The following is a 15,906-nucleotide window of genomic DNA, read 5'->3' as shown; positions in this document are numbered from 1 at the left end:
CCTTTATACTTGACCTTTGGGAGTTTGATTACTATTTATTACCTCCTTGAGGTAGTCTTCTTTGCTTGGTGTTTTATAATCTTCTTGTACTCTGATATTGATATCTTTCTCTAGGTTTAGGAACTTTTCTGTTATTATCCCTTTGAGTGAACTTTCTATGCCTATCTCTTTCTCTAGCTCCTCTTTAACGCCAATAACTCTTAGATTTACCCTTTTGAAACTATTTTCTAGATCCTGTAGGTGTGCTTCGTTATTTTTTATTCTTTTTTCTTTTGTCTATTCTGACTGTATATTTTCAAATAGTCTGTCTTCAAGCTTACTAATTCATTCTTCTGCTTGATTTATTCTGCCGTTAAAAGACTCTGATGACCATGTTGGCCAGGCTGGTCTCGAACTCTAAGGTCAGGAGTTTGAGACCAGCCTGACCAACATGGTGAAACCCCGTCTCTACTAAAAATATGAAAATGAGCCAGGCGTGGTGGCAGGCACCTGTAATCCTAGCTGCTTGGGAGGCTGAGGCATGAAAATCGCTTGAACCCGGGAGGTGGAGGTTGCAGTGAGCCGAGATCACGTCATTGCACTCCAGACTGGGTGACAAGAAACTATCTCAAAAAAAAAAAAAAAGGCTCTGATGTGTTTCTTAATATTTCAGTTTCATTTTTCAGCTCCAGAATGTGTGCTTATTTTAATTATTTCAATCTCTTTGTTAAATTTATGTGATAGAATTCTGAATTCCTTCCCTATCTCTGTGATAGAATTCTGAATTCCTTCAAAGAAATCTTGAATTTCTTTGAGTTTCCTCAACACAGTTATTTTGAATTCTCTGTCTGAATAGTTACATATCTCTGTTTCTCCAGGATTGGTCCCTGGTGCCTTATTTAGCTTGTTTGTTGAGGTCATGTTTTCCCAGATGGTGTTGATGCTTGTAGATGTTCTTTGGCGTCTGGGCAGAAGGCTTAGGTATTTATTGTAGTCTTCACAGTCTGGGCTTATTTGTACCCATCCTTTTCAGAAAGGTTTTCCCTGTAATCGAAAGGATTTGGGTATTATGACCTAAGCCATATCTACATTAGGGGGCACCTCGAGCTCAGTAACATTGTGGTTCTTGTAGAGTCATCGAGGTGCTACCTTGGCAGTCTTGGATAACATCCAGATGGATTCTCTGGATTACCAGGTAGAGACTCTTGTTCTCTTCTCTTTCTCTGAAATAAACAGTCTCTCTCTCTCTCTCTGTGCTGAGCTTCCTGGAGCTGGGAGTGGGATGACAGAAGCACCCCTGTGGCCATCACCACTGGGACTGCTGCAGTGCATCATACTTGAAGCCAATACAACACTGGATCTTGCCCAAGGCTTGCTGTAATCACTCCCTCGCTACTGCTTATGTTCGCTTAAGGCCCTAGGGCTGTACAATCAGCAGGTGGCAAGCGGCAAAGCTAGTCAAGCTTGAGTTCTTGTTTTCAGGTCAGTGAGTTACCTCAGGTGCCAGGTGGGTCCAGAGATGTTGTCCAGGAACCAGGGACTGGAGTAAAAACCTTAGACATCTACTTGGTGTTCTCTTGTACTGCTGTTGAGCTGGCACTCAAACAACAAGACATAGTCCTTCCCATTCTTCCCTCCTCTTTACACAGGCAAAGGAACCTGACCCTGTGGCCGCTACCACCACAGGCCCACGGAAAGTACTGCCAGGCATCCACCAGTGTTCACGTAAGGTGCATGGGCTCTTCAGGAAGCTTGTGGTGAATGGTGCCAGGCTGGGACTCACTTTTCAGAGTACTGGGCTTCCCTCTGGCCCAGCATGGGTTTAGAAATGCCATCCAAGAACCAAGGCCTGGAATCAGGATTCTTAAGAGCCCAACTGGTACTCTACCCCATTGTGGCTGAGCTGGTACCTAAGATGCAAGCCAAAGTCCCCTTTACTTTTCCCTCTGCTTTTCTCAAGGAGATGGAGCCTCTCACCGTAGCCACCACAGCTGGGAATATGCTGTGTCTCGCCTGAAGCCAGCATGGTTGAGAGTCTCCCCAAGACTCACAGAGTACTACCTGAGTATCACTGCTGGTTATTCAGTTCCCAAGGGCTTCTTAGTCAGCAGGTGATGGGACCTTCAAGGCAGTGGGTTCACTTCTGGCCTAGGGTAGGTCTAGAAATGTCTGAGAGCTAGGGCCTCATGACTGCCCAGTGCCCCATCCTCGTGTCTGAGCTGGTACCCAAAATGCAAGACAAAATTCTCTCTTCTCCCAGGAGGAAGGATGGAGTTTCTTTTGGAACTGTGAGCTATACAGCCTGCGGTTGGGTGAGGGGTGGTATATGCATTCCCTTAGCTGCCCTGGCTGATAGTAGGTCATGTGCTCCCCTAGTCCACTGGCTCTGAGCCCAGCTTAGTGCTAGGACTCACCTAGGAGTTGCAGTCCTTGTGGCCTAGACTTCGTTTCAAGTTTATTTAGGGCCCCAGTGCATTTCAACCCACAGTGGCAAGACTTTCTAGAACTTAAGTTTTTTTGGGATGGGCAATTTCCCTCTGGCTAGGGCCAGTCCAAATGCTTTCTTTGTGGGCAGGTATCAGCTATATACAGTTCGGTTCTGTTTTCTTCTGTGAGAGGGCAGCACTGAGTTCAATGCAAAGTCCCCAAATTGCTGTGTTCTCTCTACCCAAGTGCACAGATTTTCCATGCCATGTAGCTGCTGCCAGGAGTTTGGGAAGGGGTAACATCAGCAATTCAAGACACTTTCCTGCCCTTTTCAGTGCCTCTTTCAGAAATATGAAATTAAAATCAGGTACTATGTGGTGCTTACTTGATTTTTAGTTTTTATGAATGTACTTTTTTGTGTAGATACTTGTTAAATTTGATGTTCCTACATGAGGGACAATTAGTGCAACCTTCTACTCCACCATCTTGCTTCACCTCGCTTCTTCATTTTTAAATGAGAGATTCTTTGGACAGAATTCTTAGTTGACTGTCATTTTCTTTTAACACTTTGAAGATCTTATCCCTCTGTCTTCTGGCCCCCATGGTTTCTTATAAGAAGTCAGCTATTAATCTTGTTGAGGATTCCTTGTACATGGTAGGTTGTTTTTCTCTTGCCACCTTCAGGATTCTCTCTTAGTGTTTGACTTTGTTCCATTTGACTTGAATATGTCTTGGTGGGAATCTCTGAGTTTATTCTACTCGGAGTTCATTGAGCTTTTTGGATTTACAGACTCATTTATCTATATCAACTCAGAGTTTTTAGTCACAAATTTTCTTTCAGTCCCATTCTCTTTTTCCTCTTTTTCTTGGGCCTCTATTTTGCATATGCGGTATACTTGGTAGTTTCTTGTATATCTCTGAGGCTCTGCTCCCCTTCTTTTCATTCTCTTTTCTTTCTTCTCCTCAGACTGAATGATTTCAGTTGACCTATCTTTAAATTTGATAATTCTTCTGCCTGCTCTAATCAGCTATTAAAACACTATAATAAATTTTTCATTTTAGTTATTGTACTTCTCAGCTGCAGAATTTTCATTTGGTTCCTGTTAAAAATTTTTATCTCGTTATTCCTATCCTTTATTTGTTGAGACAGTCTCCTGGCTTCCTTTAGCTCTTTACTCATGGTTCCTTTACCTCTTTGGACACATTAATAGTAGCTAATTTAACATCTTTTTCTGCTAAATCCAAAATGGTCCCCTCATGGATATTTTCTATTAGTTGCTTTTTTCAATGTACATGTGATATTTTCCTGTTTTTTTCATAAGTGTCATAATTTTTCATTGAAAGCTGGACATTTTAGAAAATATATTTTAACAACTCTGATATCAGATTCTTCTATCCCCTAAGGTTTGTCATTATTGCCATTTTGGCTGTGGTTTTTCTTGTTGTTTATTTGTGTCTGTTTGATTTTTCTGTATTAATTCTATAGGTCATGATAATACAGGAGTTATTAAGATACTAGTTTTAGGCAGTTAGAAAGGGTAAAAGAGTTCTCAGTAGAATTTTCCTTTATTAAAAAGCAGCCCCAAACCATTTCTTCTCTAACAGAAAGCAGCCTGAAGAGTAAGTCATAGTTATGTAAACTAGGATCTTTTATATGTAAATTCCATCAGCTGTACCTGGAAGCCAGGTACATTCAATATGGTGTCTCCTGCCCTCTTTTCCTTGTCACCATTTGTGCTGGTGTCATGGCAACCTTCAGGTAAAACCTGTACAGGTATCATGGCGACCCACCAGGTAGAAGCCACATTTGTATAACAAAAGGTTAGGGTGGGAGGCCAATCTTTTCACGGGCTATGTAAATGGCACACCTGGTCAAACTGATCCCCTGATCCCTATGTAGATCAATCACCACCTTCTTAAGCCTCTGTACACAATTGATTGCATTCCACTGCAAACCAGAGACCTTTTCTTGGGAGACTTGCTTTCTCAGCATGAGGAAACCTTTTTTCTCTCTCTTCTTTTTTGCCTATTAAACCTTCCACTCCTAAATCCACTCCTCATATGTGTCCATGTTCTGAATTCTTTCTCAGCCAAGACGAAGAACCAGGGTATATACCCCAGACAAAGAAGCCATTTCACTGATTCCTTGCTGTGTTGTAGTGTATGGCCACAGTTCTTTGCTGCTTTTATTTTTTTAAGTTATTGCTTTTGTTTTTAAGCCCTGGCTTTCTAGGGATCACTCTTGGATTAGTATAATTTAGTGGCTAACTGATAGTTGGTTAGATTTTCTTAAATGTTTTGACAGTAGTGTTTCATGCTTTGCCAAAGGGTTCTGTGTGAGATATCATGCCTCCAGCCGTCAGGCACTTTAAGACGGCTTTATTCCCTGCTTGGACAGGACCTCAAGGTCAGTCAGAGACGAATGACTGATGCCATCTTTGCCAGGTCTTTCCTTGGCATGTGCACAGTCTTTTAGATTTTAGGAATATGTCTGAGCTTTTTAAAATTCCCTAAGCAAATTCTTGAGAACTAGATTAAGCAGCAAAACATTCAAGAGATGACTTGGGTGCTGTCAAAGTCATTCAAGAATTTTCTTTTAAATTCTAAGCCAGGCTCTTCTTTGCCCCAACTAACATGATAGCCTTAGGCAGTTGTAATGTTGCCAGCAGTTTGCTATTGTTTTGATAATTGCCTGAGGATAACCCCCTCCCCCACCTGCTGAGCTGAGTTCTGAGGAGAACCAGAGCGAGGTAGTCACCGTACTCTGAGAATTGAAATTTTTCTGGGAGATGCATGTTCAGACAAAACATTGACTGTGTTCTGGGGATGGTTCTTGTAATGGAATTCCAAAAGCAGTCAAAGATGCTGGCTTTTGGCTTCTGCCAGTGAGCTGGAGAGGGAGGAGTCATGGGAATAGACCCAAGTTTAAAATATCACAGACAACCCTGATATCGTTTGGTTGTGTCCCCACCCAAATCTCATCTTGAATTCCCATGTGTTGTGGGAGGGATCTGGTAGGAGGTAATTGAATCATGGGGACAGGTCTTTCCTGTGCTGTTCTTGTGATAGTGAATAAGTCTCAGGAGATTTGATGATTTTAAAAAAAGGTGTTTCCCTGCACAAGCTCTCTTTGACTGCTGCCATCCATGTAAGATGTGACTTGCTCCTCCTTGCCTTCCTCCACGATTGTGAGGCTTCCCTGGCCATGTGGAAGTTTAAGTCCCTTAAACTCTTTTTACTGTGTAAATTACCCAGTCTCAGGTATGTCTTCATCAGCAGCATGAAAATGGACTAATACAGTAAATTGGTACCAGGAATTAGGTGCTGCTGAAAAGATACCCAAAAATTTGGAAGCGGCTTTGGAACTGGGTAACAGGCAGAGGTTGGAAGAGTTTGGAGGGCTCAGAAGAAGACAGGAAAATGTGGGAAAGTTTGGAATCTTTTAGAGACCTGTTGAATGGCTTTGACTAAAATGCTAATAATGATATGGACAATGAAATCCAGGCTGAGATGGTCTCAGCTGGAGATGAGGAACTTGTTGGGAACTGGAGCAAAGGTGATTCTTGTTACATTTTATCACAGAGACTGGTGGCATTTTTCCCCTGTCCTAGAGATTTTTGGAACTTTAAACTTGGGAGAGAAGATTTAGGGGTATCTGGCAGAAGAAGTTTCTAAGCAGCAAAACATTCAAGAGATGACTTGGGTGCTGTCAAAGTCATTCAATTTTAAAAGAGAAACAGGGCATAAAAGTTTGGAAAATTTGCAGCCTGACAATGTGATAGAAAAGAAAATCCCATTTTTTTTCTGAGCAGAAATTCAAGCTGGTTGCAGAAATTTGCATAAGTAATGAGGAGCTGAATGTTAATCATTAAGACAATGGGGAAAGTGTCTCCAGGGCATGTCAGAGACCTTTGTGGCAGCCCCTCCCATCAGAGGCCTGGAGGCCTAGGAGGAAAAAATGATTTTGTGGGCTGAGCCCAAGGTTCCTGTGCTGTGTGCAGCCTAGGGACTTGGTGCCTTGCATCCCAGCCACTCCAGCTGTGGCCGAAAGGGACCAAAGTGGAGCTCAGGCCGTGGCTTCAGAGGATGCAAGCCCCAAGCCTTGGCAACTTCCATGTGGTGTTGAGCCCGTGAGTGCACAGAAGTCAAGAATTGGGGTTTGGGAATCTCCACCTAGATTTCAGAGGATATATGGAAATGCCTGGAAGTCCAGGAAGCAGTTTGCTGCAGGAATGGGGCCCTCTTGGAGAACCTTTGCTAGGGCAATGCAGAAGGGAAATGTGGGGTCAGAGCCTCCACACAGAGTCCCTACTGGGGCACTGCCAAGTGGAGCTGTGAGAAGAGGGCCACCATCCTCCAGACCCCAGAATGCTAGATCCACCAACAATTTGCACTGTGCACCTGGAAAAGCCACAGACATTCAATGCCAGCCCGTGAAAGCAGCCGGGAAGGAAGCTATACCCTGGAAAGCCACAAGGGCAGAGCTGTCCAAGACCATGGGAACCCACCTTTTGCATCAGTGTGACCCAGATGTGAGACACGAAGTCATAGGAGATCATTTTGGAGCTTTAAGATTTGACTGCCCTGCTGGATTTTGGACTTACATAGGGCCTATAGCCCCTTTGTTTTAGCCAATTTTTCCCATTTGGGATGGCAATATTTACCCAATTCCTGTACCCTCATTGTATCTAGGAAGTAACCAACTTGCCATTGATCTTACAGGCTCATAGGTGGAAGGGACTAACCTTGTCTCAGATGAAACTTTGGACTGTGGACTTTGGGTTAATGCTGAAATGAGTTAAGACTTTGGGGGACTGTTGGGAAGGCATGATTGGTTTTGAAATGTCTGGACATGTGATTTTGGAGGGACCAGGGGCACAATTATATGGTTTGGCTGTGTCTCCACCCAAATCTCATCTTGAATTTCCATGTGTCGTGGGAGGGACCTGGTAGGAGATAATTGAATCATGGGGGGCAGGTCTTTCCTGTGCTGTTCTTGTGATAGTGAATAAGTCTCAGGAGATCTGATGATTTTAAAAAGAGGTGTTTCCCTGCACAAGCTCTCTTTGCCTGCTGCCATCCATGTAAGACGTGAGTTGCTCCTCCTTGCCTTCCTTCATTATTGTGAGGCATCCCCAGCCAGTGGAACTGTAAGTACATCAAACCCCTTTTCCTGTATAAATTACCTAGTTTTGGGGTAGGTCTTTATCAGCACGATGAAAACAGACTAATACAACCCCCTCCCCCATCTTACCAAGATTGAGTAGTTTTTTTTTTTTTGATAACTTCCAGTTTGTGTTTTGACCTCCATGTGTAATCATCTGAGGGGTTCTTCCTGCCCATTGCATAAAGAGAGACCATGAAATTGTAGCAGAGAAAGAGTTTAATAGACATGAGCTGGACATGTTATGTGGGAGATGAAGTTTGTACTCAAATCATCTCATTCAAAGCCCATATGTTAGGGGTTTTTCAAGGGCAGTTCGGGAAAAGGGGTGGGGGTGGCCAGGTACCAGGTGCTTGCTGCTGATTGGCTGGGGCAGAGATGAAATCATGGGGGTCAAAGCTTTCCTCCTGCAGGCCAAATCACTTCTGGGTGGGGCTACAGGAGTGGGGTTGTTGGTTCAGGTAGAGCCATCAGGTCCAGGTGGAGACATGGGTGTCAGATATGCAAAAAATTCTGGAAAGATATCTCAAAAGGCCAATCTACCATAATGGTGTTATTTGCAAGAGTAATTGGTGAATTTGCATATCTTATAAGCTGTGGAATAATGTCTGCACCTTAGCAGGACTCAGGCTCCTCTCCTCCCTTTAGCCTGATGGCTTCCTATTAGCTTTACAAAAGCAGTTGAGTTTTGGGCAATGTCTATTATCATTTAAATTGTAGCCTGAATGTCTTCCAAAGTTAGCATGGCCCAATATGCCAGGAATAATAAAGGAAAGGCAAGATGGGGGTTAGCTTAGCTTAGTTTACTGTAATAATTTTTTCACTGATATAATTTCTGCAAAGGTGATTTTACATATAGTGAGGAATTGGCTTATGTGATTATGAAGGTTGAGTAATATCATGATCTACTGTTTGCAAGCTGGAGACCTAGGACATCCAGTGGTATAATTCCAGTCTGAGTTCAAAGGCCTGAGAACCAGGGGAGCCAGTGGTATAAATTCCAGTCCAAGAGCAAAAGACCAATATTTCAGCTCAAGCAGGCAGGCAGGAAAAAAAAAGAGCATATTCCTTCATCTTCTGCCTTTTTGTTCTGTTCAGGACCTCAATGGATTGCAAGATGCCCACCTGTATTGGGAAGGATAATTTACATTACCGAGTCCACAAATTCAAATGCTAATCTCATCTAGAAACACCCTTCCAGACACACCCAGAAATAATGTTTTATCTGAGCACTCTGTTGTGCAATTAAGTGAAAAACAAAATTAACCATTACAGTTGTTTGGCTCATATTTTTATTGTTTAGAGGTAGAGTAAATTCACAAAGCTCCTCATTTTGTCATTTCAGAAGTAGGACCTTAATTATATAATCTTAAGACTTAAAATGTTTTCCTAAGGCTTTTGTGATAGCAAATAAAGTTTTGCACCACTTTTATAAATTTTTGAGGGAATCAGCAGACACCAAATGGTAAACCACTGATTTTTTTATCACCTCATTTTAGAAGATTATATAGATTGTACATTTATTAGTTAAGATTTCTCTATTTTTGGACATATGGGATTATATTAAATTAAAAAGCTTCACCGAAAAGGAAACAGTCAACGAAGTGAAGAGACAACCCACAGAATGAGAGAAAATATTTGCAACTGTTCATCTAACAAGGGATTAGTTACCAGATTATATAAGGGACCCAAACAACTCCATAGGAAAAAATCTGATAATGCACTTAAAAATGGGCAAACAATCTGAATAGACATTTCTCAAAAGAAGACATACAAATGGCAAACAGGTATATGAAAAGGTGCTCAACATAATTGATCATCAGAGAAATGCAAATCAAAACTTCAATGAGATATCATCTCACCTCTGTTAAAATGGCTTTTATCCAAAAGACAGGCAATTAACAAATGCTGCCAAGGATGTGAGGAAAAGGGAACCCTTGTACCCTGTTGGTGGGACTGTAAATTAGTACACCCACTATGGAGAAAGGTTTGGAGGTTCCTCAAAAAACTAAAAATAGCGCTACCTTATGATCCAGTAATCCCACTGCTAGGTATATACCCCAAAGCAAGGAAACCCAATGTACCAAAGAGATAGCTGCACTTTCATGTTTATTGCAGCACTATTTACAATAGCCAATATTTGGAAGCAACCTGAGGGATATGGTTTGGATTTGTGTCCTCACCCAAATCTCATATTGAATTGTAATCCCCAATGTTCAAGGAGGGACCTGGTGGAGATGATTGAACCATGGGGATGGGCTTCTTCCTTACTGTTCTTGTGATAGTGAGTGAGATCTGGTTATTTTAAAGTGTGTAGCATCTCCCCCTTTACTCTCTTCCTCCTGCTCCAGCCATGTAGGACATGTCTGCTTCCCCTTTGCCTTCCATCATGATTGTAAGTTTCCTGAGGCCTCCCCAGCCATGTTTCCTGTACAGCCTATGGAACTGTGAGGCAATTAAACCTCTCTATAAATTACCCAGTGTTAGGTAGTTCTTGATAGCAATGCGAGAATGAACTAATACAGAAAATTGGTACCTAAGAGTGGGGCATTGCTATAAAGATACCTGAAAATGTGGAAGCAACTTTGAAACTGGGTAACAGGCAAAAGTTAGAACATTTGGGAGGGCTCAGAAAAAGACAAGAAGATGAGGGAAAGTTTGGAACTTCCTAGAGACTTGTTAAACTATTGTAACCAAAATGCTGATAGTGAAAAGGACAAGGAAGTCCAGGCTGAGGTGGTCTCAGAAGGAAACGAGGAACTTATTGGGAACTGTAGCAAAGATCACTTTTGTTAGGTGTTATCAAAGAGGTTGGAGGCATTGTGCCTCTGCCCTAGGGATCTGCGGAACTTTGACCTTGAGAAGGATGATTTAGGGCGTCTGGCAGAAGAAATTTCTAAGTGACAAAATGTTCAAGAGTGAACTGGCTACTTCTAGCAGCCTAGGCTTATATTTGTGAGCAAAGAAATGACCTGGAATTAGAACTTATATTTAAAAGGGTAACAGAGTATAAAAGTTTGGAAAATTTGCAGCTTGGCCATGTGGCAAAAAGGAAAAACCCATTTTCTGGGGAGGAATTCAAGCTGGCTGCAGAAATTTGCATAAGTAAGGAGGAGCCAAATGTCAATAGCCAAGACAATGGGGAAAATGCCTTGAAGGCATTTTAGATACCTTTGCAGCAGCCCCTCCCATCACAGGTCTGGAGGCATAGATTTCATGGGCCATGGGCTGGGCCCAGGGCCCTGCTGCCCTGTACCACATCAGGACACTGCTCCTTGCATCCTAGCTGCTCCAGCTCCAGCTGTAGCTAAAAGGGCCCCAGATATGTCTCAGGTCACTGCTTCAAAGGATGCAATCTGTAAGCCTTGGTGGTTTCCACATGGTGTTAAGCCTGTGGGTGTGCAGAGGGTAAGAGTTGAGGCTTGGGAACCTCCACTTAGATTTCAGAGGACATATGGAAATACCTGGATATCCAGACAGAAGTCTGCTGCAGGGGCAGAGCCCTCATGGAGAACCTCTACTAGGGCAGTGCAGAGGGGAAATGTGGGATTTGAGACCTCACACAGAGTCCCCACTGGGGCACTGCCTAGTGGAGCTGTGAGAAGAGGGTCACCATCCTCCACACCCCAGAATAGTAGGTCCATCGACAGCTTGCACCATGTGCCTAGAAAAGCTGCAGGCACTCCACCCTAGCCTCTGAAAGCAGTCACGGGGGCTGTACCTTGCAGAGCCACAGGGGTGGAGCTGCCCGAGGCCTTGGGAGCCCACCTGTTGCATCAACGTGGCCTGGATGTGAGACAGGGAGTCAAAGGAGGTTATTTTGAAGCTTTAAGATTTAATGAGTGTCATCCTGGATTTTGGACTTCCATGGGACCTATAGCCCCTTTGTTTTGGCCAATCTCTTCCTTTTGGAACAGGAGTATTTTTCCAATGCCCATATCCTCATTGTATCTTGTAAATAACTAACTGGTTTTGAGTTAGGGACTTGCCTTGTCTCAGATGAGACTTTGGACTGTGGACTTCTGAGTTAATGCTGGAATGAGTTAAGACTTTGGGGGACTATTGGGAAGGCATAATAGTATTATGAAATGGGAGAAGAAAATAAGATTTGGGAGGGGCCAGGGGTGGAATGATATGGTTTGTATTTCTGTCCCCACCCAAATCTCATGTCAAATTATAATCCCCAGTGTTGGAGGAGGTGCCTGGTGGGATGTAATTGGATCGTGGGGCAGACTTCTCTCTTGCTGTTCTCATGGTAGTGAGATCTGAGAGACCTCATGAGATATGGTTGTTTAAAAGTGTGTAGCACCTCCCCCTTTGCTCTCTTCCTCCTTCTCTAGCCATGTAGGACATGTCTGCTTCCTCTTCACTTTCTGTCATGATTGTAAGTTTCCTGAGGCCTCCTCAGCCATGCTTTCTGTACATCCTGCAGAATTGTGAGCCAACTGAAGCTCTTTTCTTTATAAATTACCCAGACTCAGGTAGTTCTTTATAGCAATGTGAGAATGGACTGATACACTGTGTGTTCATCAACAGATGAATGGATAAAGAAAATGCAGGACATATGGGGGGAGGAGCCAAGATGGCCAAATAGGAACAGCTCCGGTCTACAGCTCCCAGTGTGAGCGACACAGAAGACAGGTGATTTCTGCATTTCCATCTGAGGTACTGGGCTCATCTTACTAGGGAGTGCCAGACAGTGGGTGCAGGACAGTGGGTGCAGCGTACCATGCACGAGCTGAAGCAGGGCGAGGCATTGCCTCACTCGGGAAGCACAAGGGGTCAGGGAGTTCCCTTTCCTGGTCAAGGAAAGGGGTGACAGACGGCACCTGGAAAATCGGGTCACTCCCACCCAAATACTGCGCTTTTCCAACAGGCTTAGGAAACGGCACACCAGGAGATTATATCCTGGACATGGCTCGGAGGGTCCTACGCCCACAGAGTCTCGCTGATTGCTAGCACAACACTCTGAGATCAAACTGCAAGGTGGCAGCGAGGCTGGGGGAGGGGCGCCCACCATTGCCCAGGCTTGCTTAAGTAAACAAAGCAGGTGGGAAGCTCGAGCTGGGTGGAGCCCACCACAGCTCAAGGAGGCCTGCCTGCCTCTGTAGGCGCCACCTCTGGGGGCAGGGCACAGACAAACAAAAAGACAGCAGTAACCTCTGCAGTCTTAAATGTCCCTGTCTGACAGCTTTGAAGAGAGCAGTGGTTCTCCCAGCACGCAGCTTGAGATCTGAGAATGGGCAGACTGCCTCCTCAAGTGGGTCCCAGACCCCTGACCCCTGAGCAGCCTAACTGGGAGGCACCCCCCAGTGGGGGCAGACTGACACTTCACACAGCTGGGTACTCCTCTGAGACAAAACTTCCAGAGGAACGATCAGACAGCAGCATTCATGGTTCACGAAAATCCGCTGGTCTGCAGGCACCGCTGCTGATACCCAGGCAAACAGGGTCTGGAGTGGACCTCTAGCAAACTCCAACAGTCCTGCAGTTGAGGGTCCTGTCTGTTAGAAGGAAAACTAACAAACAGAAAGAACATCCACACCAAAAACCCATCTGTACATCACCATCATCAAAGACCAAAGGTAGATAAAACCACAAAGATGGGGAAACAACAGAGCAGAAAAACTGGAAACTCTAAAAAGCAGAGCGCCTCTCCTCCTCCAAAGGAACGCAGTTCCTCACCAGCAACCGAACAAAGCTGGATGGAGAATGACTTTGACGAGTTGAGAGAAGAAGGCTTCAGATGATCAAACTACTCCGAGCTACAGGAGGAAATTCAAACCAAAGGCAAAGAAGTTGAAAACTTTGAAAAAAATTTAGATGAATATATGACTAGAATAACCAATACAGAGAAGTGCTTAAAGGAACTGATGGAGCTGAAAGCCAAGGCTCGAGAACTACGTGAAGAATGCAGAAGCCTCAGGAGCTGATGCGATCAACTGGAAGAAAGGGTATCAGTGATGGAAGATGAAATGAATGAAATGAAGCAAGAAGGGAAGTTTAGAGAAAAAAGAATAAAAAGAAACGAACAAAGCCTCCAAGAAATATGGGACTATGTGAAAAGACCAAATCTACGTCTGATTGGTGTACCTGAAAGTGATGGGGAGAATGGAACCAAGTTGGAAAACACTCTGCAGGATATTATCCAGGAGAACTTCCCCAATCTAGCAAGGCAGGCCAACATTCAGATACAGGAAATACAGAGAACGCCATAAAGATACTCCTTGAGAAGAGCAACTCCAAGACACATAATTGTCAGATTCACCAAAGTTGAAATGAAGGAAAAAATGTTAAGGGCAGCCAGAGAGAAAGGTCAGGTTACCCACAAAGGGAAGCCCATCAGACTAATAGTGGATCTCTCGGCAGAAACTCTACAAGCCAGAAGAGAGTGGGGGCCAATATTCAACATTCTTAAAGAAAAGAGTTTTCAACCCAGAATTTCATATCCGGCCAAACTAAGCTTCATAAGTGAAGGAGAAATAAAATACTTTACAGACAAGCAAATGCTGAGAGATTTTGTCACCACCAGGCCTGCCCTAAAAGAGCTCCCGAAGGAAGCACTAAACATGGAAAGGAACAACTGGTACCAGCTGCTGCAAAATCATGCCAAAATGTAAAGACCATCAAGACTAGGAAGAAACTGCATCAACTAATGAGCAAAATAACCAGCTAACATCATAATGACAGGACCAAATTCACACATAACAATATTAACTTTAAATGTAAAGGGACTAAATGCTCCAATTAAAAGACACAGACTGGCAAATTGGATAAAGAGTCAAGACCCATCAGTGTGCTGTATTCAGGAAAGCCATCTCACGTGCAGAGACACACATAGGCTCAAAATAAAAGGGTGGAGGAAGATCTACCAAGCAAATGGAAAACAAAAAAAGGCAGGGGTTGTAATCCTAGTCTCTGATAAAACAGACTTTAAACCAACAAAGATCAAAAGAGACAAAGAAGGCCATTACATAATGCTAAAGGGATCAATTCAACAAGAAGAGCTAACTATCCTAAATATATATGCATCCAATACAGGAGCACCCAGATTCATAAAGCAAGTCCTGAGTGACCTACAAAGAGACGTAGACTCCCACACAGTAATAATGGGAGACTTTAACACCCCACTGTCAACATTAGACAGATCAACGAGACAGAAAGTCAACAAGGATACCCAGGAATTGAACTCAGCTCTGCACCAAGAGGACCTAATAGACATCTACAGAACTCTCCACCTCAAATCAACAGAATATACATTTTTTTCAGCACCACACCACACCTATTCCAAAATTGACCACATACTTGGAAGTAAAGCTCTCCTCAGCAAATGTAAAAGAACAGAAATTATAACAAACTATCTCTAAGACCACAGTGCAATCAAACTAGAACTCAGGATTAAGAATCTCACTCAAAACTGCTCAACTACATGGAAACTGAACAACCTGCTCCTGAATGACTACTGGATACATAACGAAATGAAGGCAGAAATAAAGATGTTCTTTGAAACCAACGAAAACAAAGACACAACATACCAGAATCTCTGGGATGCATTCAAAGCAGTGTGTCGACGGACATTTATAGCACTAAATGCCCACAAGAGAAAGCAGGAAAGATCCAAAATTGACACCCTAACATCACAATTAAAAGAACTAGAAAAGCAAGAGCAAACACGATCAAAAGCTAGCAGAAGGCAAGAAATAACTAAAATCAGAGAAGAACTGAAGGAAATAGAGACACAAAAAACCCTTCAAAAAATTAATGAATCCAGGAGCTGGTTTTTTGAAAGGATCAACAAAATTGATAGACCGCTAGCAAGACTAATAAAGAAAAAAAGAGAGAAGAATCAAATAGACACAATAAAAAATGATAAAGGGGATATCACCACCGATCCCACAGAAATACAAACTACCATCAGAGAATACTTCAAACACCTCTACACAAATAAACTAGAAAATCTAGAAGAAATGGATAAATTCCTTGACACATACACTCTCCCAAAACTAAACCAGGAAGAAGTTGAATCTCTGAATAGACCAATAACAGGATCTGAAATTGTGGCAATAATCAATAGCTTACCAACCAAAAACAGTCCAGGACCAGATGGATTCACAGCCGAATTCTACCAGAGGTAGAAGGAGTAACTGGTACCATTTCTTCTGAAACTATTCCAATTAATAGAAAAAGAGGGAATCCTCCCTAACTCATTTTATGAGGCCAGCATCATTCTGATACCAAAGCCGGGCAGAGACACAACCAAAAAAGAGAATTTTAGACCAATATCCTTGATGAACATTGATGCAAAAATCCTCAATAAAATACTGGCAAACCGAATC

The 15,906-nt window shown here is 43.1% G+C and overlaps 1 protein-coding gene across 30 annotated transcripts in view; it reads left to right on the top strand.

Moving 5' to 3' along the window:
- Positions 1-15,906, top strand: part of IGSF11 (immunoglobulin superfamily member 11) — a 446,505-nt gene that overhangs the window by 21,198 nt on the left and 409,401 nt on the right. For 7 of the 30 annotated variants that reach the window (XR_010155730.1, XR_010155720.1, XM_063807033.1 and 4 more), the window contains exon 2: positions 12,107-12,235. The exons of 20 other annotated variants lie outside the window; for them this stretch is intronic. The gene's annotated coding sequence lies outside the window, so the exon portion shown is untranslated. The remainder of the gene's footprint in view (positions 1-12,106; positions 12,236-15,906) is intronic. 3 more of the 30 variants (XR_010155721.1, XM_054680922.2, XM_063807039.1) reach the window with 1 other exon arrangement.

The sequence above is a fragment of the Pan troglodytes genome, chromosome 2, assembly GCF_028858775.2.
Source record: "Pan troglodytes isolate AG18354 chromosome 2, NHGRI_mPanTro3-v2.0_pri, whole genome shotgun sequence".
In the NCBI taxonomy this organism is placed as follows: Eukaryota; Metazoa; Chordata; class Mammalia; order Primates; family Hominidae; genus Pan; species Pan troglodytes.
The sequence above is the reverse complement of the archived record's forward strand: the minus strand, read 5'-3'. Positions and strand labels throughout refer to the sequence as shown.